The sequence below is a fragment of the Rutidosis leptorrhynchoides genome, chromosome 9, assembly GCF_046630445.1.
Source record: "Rutidosis leptorrhynchoides isolate AG116_Rl617_1_P2 chromosome 9, CSIRO_AGI_Rlap_v1, whole genome shotgun sequence".
NCBI lineage: Eukaryota > Viridiplantae > Streptophyta > Magnoliopsida > Asterales > Asteraceae > Rutidosis > Rutidosis leptorrhynchoides.
In genome coordinates, this window is record NC_092341.1 from 197,833,907 (window position 1) to 197,840,649 (window position 6,743).

A 6,743-nucleotide genomic window follows, 5' to 3' on the forward strand; every position below is an offset into this window, starting at 1 on the left:
TAGCTAGGATTTTGTTAGCGTGGATTCTTAACACAATTTCCCATAGTTAATTAGTCTGTTTTTAACAATTTTTATTTTATCAAATGTTTACTTCATTATGCCACTTGTTGGATTCTGATAGGTCAAAATCCAAATTTAAAATTGAATGAAAATGGTTATTCTGCGATGAACGGATACGGATGCCGGTGGATGTCAGTAGGATAGTGAATAACTGTTGAATCAGATTCGAAGAATATACAGTGTAACTTATTAATGTGAAATTTAAATATTCCTCGGGTATTACCTGTAGTGACCCGAACTTTTCCATGTTTATATATATTAATTGAGATTGATATTTACATGATTAAATGTTTTCAACATGTTAAGCAATCAAACTTGTTAAGACTTGATTAATTGAAATAGGTTTCATATAGACAATTGACCACCCAAGTTGACCGGTGATTCACGAACGTTAAAACTTGTAAAAACTATATGATGACATATATATGGTTATATATATAGTTAACATTATATTATGATAATTAAACATATCATTAAGTATATTAACAATGAACTACATATGTAAAAACAAGACTACTAACTTAATGATTTTGAAACGAGACATATATGTAACGATTATCGTTGTAACGACATTTAATGTATATATATCATATTAAGGGATATTCGTACATCATAATATCATGATAATATAATAATTTAAAATCTCTTTTGATATTATAAACATTGGGTTAACAACATTTAACAAGATCATTAACCTAAAGGTTTCAAAACAACATTTACATGTAACGACTAACGATGACTTAACGACTCAGTTAAAATGTATATACATGTAGTGTTTTAATATGTATTTATACACTTTTGAAAGACTTCAATACACTAATAAAAATACTTCTACTTAACAAAAATGCTTACAATTACATCCTCGTTCAGTTTCATCAACAATTCTACTCGTATGCACCCGTATTCATACTCGTACAATACACAGCTTTTAGATGTATGTACTATTGGTATATACACTCCAATGATCAGCTCTTAGCAGCCCATGTGAGTCACCTAACACATGTGGGAACCATCATTTGGCAACTAGCATGAAATATCTCATAAAATTACAAAAATATGAGTAATCATTCATGACTTATTTACATGAAAACAAAATTACATATCCTTTATATCTAATCCATACACCAACGACCAAAAACACCTACAAACACTTTCATTATTCAATTTTCTTCATCTAATTGATCTCTCTCAAGTTCTATCTTCAAGTTCTAAGTGTTCTTCATAAATTCCAAAAGTTCTAGTTTCATAAAATCAAGAATACTTTCAAGTTTGCTAGCTCACTTCCAATCTTGTAAGGTGATCATCCAACCTCAAGAAATCTTTGTTTCTTACAGTAGGTTATCATTCTAATACAAGGTAATAATCATATTCAAACTTTGGTTCAATTTCTATAACTATAACAATCTTATTTCAAGTGATGATCTTACTTGAACTTGTTTTCGTGTCATGATTCTGCTTCAAGAACTTCGAGCCATCCAAGGATCCATTGAAGCTAGATCCATTTTTCTCTTTTCCAGTAGGTTTATCCAAGGAAATTAAGGTAGTAATGATGTTCATAACATCATTCGATTCATACATATAAAGCTATCTTATTCGAAGGTTTAAACTTGTAATCACTAGAACATAGTTTAGTTAATTCTAAACTTGTTCGCAAACAAAAGTTAATCCTTCTAACTTGACTTTTAAAATCAACTAAACACATGTTCTATATCTATATGATATGCTAACTTAATGATTTAAAACCTGGAAACACGAAAAACACCGTAAAACCGGATTTACGCCGTCGTAGTAACACCGCGGGCTGTTTTGGGTTAGTTAATTAAAAACTTTGATAAACTTTGATTTAAAAGTTTTTATTCTGAGAAAATGATTTTTATTATGAACATGAAACTATATCCAAAAATTATGGTTAAACTCAAAGTGGAAGTATGTTTTCTAAAATGGTCATCTAGACGTCGTTCTTTCGACTGAAATAACTACCTTTACAAAAATGACTTGTAACTTATTTTTCCGACTATAAACCTATACTTTTTCTGTTTAGATTCATAAAATAGAGTTCAATATGAAACCATAACAATTTGATTCACTCAAAACGGATTTAAAATGAAGAAGTTATGGGTAAAACAAGATTGGATAATTTTTCTCATTTTAGCTACGTGAAAATTGGTAACAAATCTATTCCAACCATAACTTAATCAACTTGTATTGTATATTATGTAATCTTGAGATACCATAGACACGTATACAATGTTTCGACCTATCATGTCGACACATCTATATATATTTCGGAACAACCATAGACACTCTATATGTGAATGTTGGAGTTAGCTATACAGGGTTGAGGTTGATTCCAAAATATATATAGTTTGAGTTGTGATCAATACTGAGATACATATACACTGGGTCGTGGATTGATTCAAGATAATATTTATCGATTTATTTCTGTACATCTAACTGTGGACAACTAGTTGTAGGTTACTAACGAGGACAGCTGACTTAATAAACTTAAAACATCAAAATATATTAAAAGTGTTGTAAATATATTTTGAACATACTCTGATTAATATGTATATATTGTTATAGGTTCGTGAATCAACCAGTGGCCAAGTCTTACTTCCCGACGAAGTAAAAATCTGTGAAAGTGAGTTATAGTCCCACTTTTAAAATCTAATATTTTTGGGATGAGAATACATGCAGGTTTTATAAATGATTTACAAAATAGACACAAGTAAGTGAAACTACATTCTATGGTTGAATTATCGAAATCGAATATGCCCCTTTTTATTAAGTCTGGTAATCTAAGAATTAGGGAACAGACACCCTAATTGACGCGAATCCTAAAGATAGATCTATCGGGCCCAACAAGCCCCATCCAAAGTACCGGATGCTTTAGTACTTCGAAATTTATATCATGTCCGATGGAGGATCCCGAAATAATGGGGATATTCTTATATATGCATCTTGTTAATGTCGGTTACCAGGTGTTCACCATATAAATGATTTTTATCTCTATGTATGGGATGTGTATTGAAATATGAAATCTTGTGGTCTATTATTATGATTTGATATATATAGGTTAAACCTATAACTCACCAACATTTTTGTTGACGTTTTAAGCATGTTTATTCTCAGGTGATTATTAAGAGCTTCCGCTATCGCATACTTAAATAAGGACGATATTTGGAGTCCATGCTTGTATGATATTGTGTAAAAACTGCATTCAAGAAACTTATTTTGTTGTAACATATTTGTATTGTAAACCATTATGTAATGGTCGTGTGTAAACAGGATATTTTAGATTATCATTATTTGATAATCTACGTAAAGCTTTTTAAACCTTTATTGATGAAATAAAGGTTATGGTTTGTTTTAAAATGAATGCAGTCTTTGAAAAACGTCTCATATAGAGGTCAAAACCTCGCAACGAAATCAATTAATATGGAACGTTTTTAATCAATAAGAACGGGACATTTCAGTTGGTATCAGAGCGTTGGTCTTAGAGAACCAGAATGTTGCATTAGTGTGTCTTATCGAGTTTGTTAGGATGCATTAGTGAGTCTGGACTTCGACCGAGTTTACTTGAAAAATGATTGCTTAACAAATTTTGTTGGAAACTATATATTTTTAACATGTGAATAATATGTGATATATTAATCTCTTAACGCGTTTGATATTATGTGATAGATGTCTACCTCTAGAACAAGTCCCATTGACTCACCTAATAATAATGAAGAGTCAAATGTAAATTGGAATGATTCGTGGACTGATTCACAAGTTCCCGAAGAGGAACCGGAAGAAGAGTCGGAACCGGAAGAAGAATCGGAACCGGAAGAAGAATCGGAACCGGATGAAGAAATAGAACCGGTGGGGGAAATAATAAAACGGTTAAGTAAAAGAAAATCCTCAACCAACCGACCAAGGTTAATTATGGTCAATGGTGTTTCCGCCAAGGAAGCAAAATATTGGGAGGATTACCAATTCTCCGATGAATCGGATTCCGATGATGTTGTAGAAATTACCCCAACTGAATTTAAAAAGGCAAAAGAAAATAATAAGGGAAAGGGCATAAAAATAGAGAAATCTAATTCCAACCCCGATGAACTTTATATGTATCGTCAACCCCCGAAGTCCTTAAGTTGTAACAATGACCCGGGAACCTCTAAACCACCAGGTTTTTCTAAACCGTTGTGGAAAATGACAGCTAGTATAAGGGGAACATCATATATCCCTAGAAACTTGGCAAAACAAACCAAAACCGAAGAAGAAGAAACGAGCGAGTCGGAATAAGATAGTTGTATTTGTGTGGTGTAATATATGTAATATAGTGTGCTTATGCTTTATGATATATGTAAAAATTACTTGTATTAATAAGTATTTTTTTATGAATCTAACTCTTGTCTATTTTACAGTTTAAAAACACAAAATGGATAGACAACCCAATATTTTAAGAGACCTACCCGGAGACATGATTGATGAAATCTTGTCTAGAGTCGGTCAGAATTCCTCGGCACAACTATTTAAGGCGAGATCAGTTTGTAAGACATTCGAAGAACGTTCCAAGAATGTCTTGGTTTATAAGAGACTTTCGTTTGAAAGATGGGGGATATCACATTGGGAAACCCATAAGTTACGGTGTGTTTACTTTGACGCATATATTGCGGGGAACCCAAATGCTATTTTACGCAACGGGTTAAGAAATAATTTTGACTCAATGTATCCGAATATAGGACTTCATGATTTAGAAAAAGCAGCTAACATGCAACATAAAGAAGCATGCTATGCTTACGGGTTAGTAATGTTCACTTCTCACCAAAATGAGAAAAAGAACATCGGGCTACAGCTATCAAACAAAACGTTCCCACAAGTGACGGAGTCGGTAATTGGGGTAAGAAATGAGGTTTTTAGATTGTTACGGGACTGTTGGACATTACGTAACCCTCGTCCCTTTGACGACGTTACAATACGCTGTCTTATCAACAGCCATAACGGTTATGTTCCACAAGACCAAGGATGGGAAGTAGTCCTAGTAAAACCAGAATGCATGACTTGTTTCTGGACATATGAATTACGTGTCTTTATTGCCTTTGCTGAACGACTTGTGTACTAGCTAGAATTATCTTCACAACTATCTTGTATCAAAGTTATTGTGTGCTATATTTCATGCTTTATGTAAAATAAGCGGTATTGTAAGTTTGTAAAATATTGTATAAATGTTTGAACGCGAAATATTATTATAATCAGTTTTTCATATAGAATTGTAGTAGTTGAATTGTATATTAGCTACTAAGTATGAACTTAACGGGTAGGTACTACCCGAATTTAAACTTATAAAACGCTAATATGAAGAAAAAGCTTTTATAAATGAGTTCATATTATGCTACGAAATACTATTAACTACTCTTAATATTCTGTATGATTAACTTGTTCCATTTGACTATTTTGAAGGAAATGGCACCGACTACTCGACACACCGTGAATATGAATGAAGAGGAATTCCGTACTTTTCTAGCTTCAAACATAGCTGCAGTACAGGCTGCGCTACATACCAACAATAACCTTGGATCTAGCAGTACAGGAAATCGTGTAGGTTGCACCTATAAAGAATTCACTGCCTGCAAACCTTTGGAATTTGATGGAACTGAAGGACCGATCGGATTGAAACGGTGGACCGAGAAGGTCGAATCGGTGTTTGCCATAAGTAAGTGTACTGAAGAGGACAAAGTGAAGTACGCTACGCATACCTTCACAGGTTCTGCGTTAACATGGTGGAATACCTATCTAGAGCAAGTGGGACAAGACGATGCGTACGCACTACTGTGGTCAGCATTCAAGCACTTGATGAACGAGAAGTACCGTCCGAGAACTGAGGTCAATAAGCTCAAGACAGAACTTAGAGGGTTACGAACCCAAGGATTTGATATTACCACGTACGAAAGACGATTCACAGAATTGTGCCTATTGTGTCCGGGAGCATTCAAAGATGAGGAAGAGAAGATCGACGCGTTTGTGAAAGGATTACCGGAAAGAATCCAAGAAGATATAAGTTCACACGAGCCCGCCTCCATACAACAGGCATGTAGAATGGCTCACAAACTAGTGAACCAGATTGAAGAAAGAATTAAAGAACAGACTGCTGAAGAGGCCAATGTGAAGCAAGGCAAAAGAAAGTGGGAGGAAAACGGTGATAAGAATCAACAATACAACAACAACAGCAATTACAACAATAATCGCAACAATTATCCCAACAATCGCAACATCAATCGCAACTACAACAAACGGCCCAACAACAACAACAACAACAACAACAACAACAACAACAACAACAAAAACAACAACAGCAACTACAACAATCATCCCAACAACAATAATAACCGCAACAACAACAACAATCAGAAGCAGCTATGCCAAAGGTGTGAAAAGTATCACTCGGGGTTCTGCACCAAATTTTGCAACAAGTGTAAAAGAAATGGTCATAGCGCGGCGAAGTGTGAGGTCTATGGACCAGGGGTTAATAGAACGAAAGGAACAAATGGTGTCGGAACGAGTAATGGTGGAGCAAGTAGTGTCGGAGCAAGTTATGCCAATGTAGTTTGTTATAAATGTGGAAAACCGGGCCACATTTTTAGAAATTGCCCGAACCAGGAGAACACGAATGGACAAGGCCGTGGAAGAGTTTTCAATAT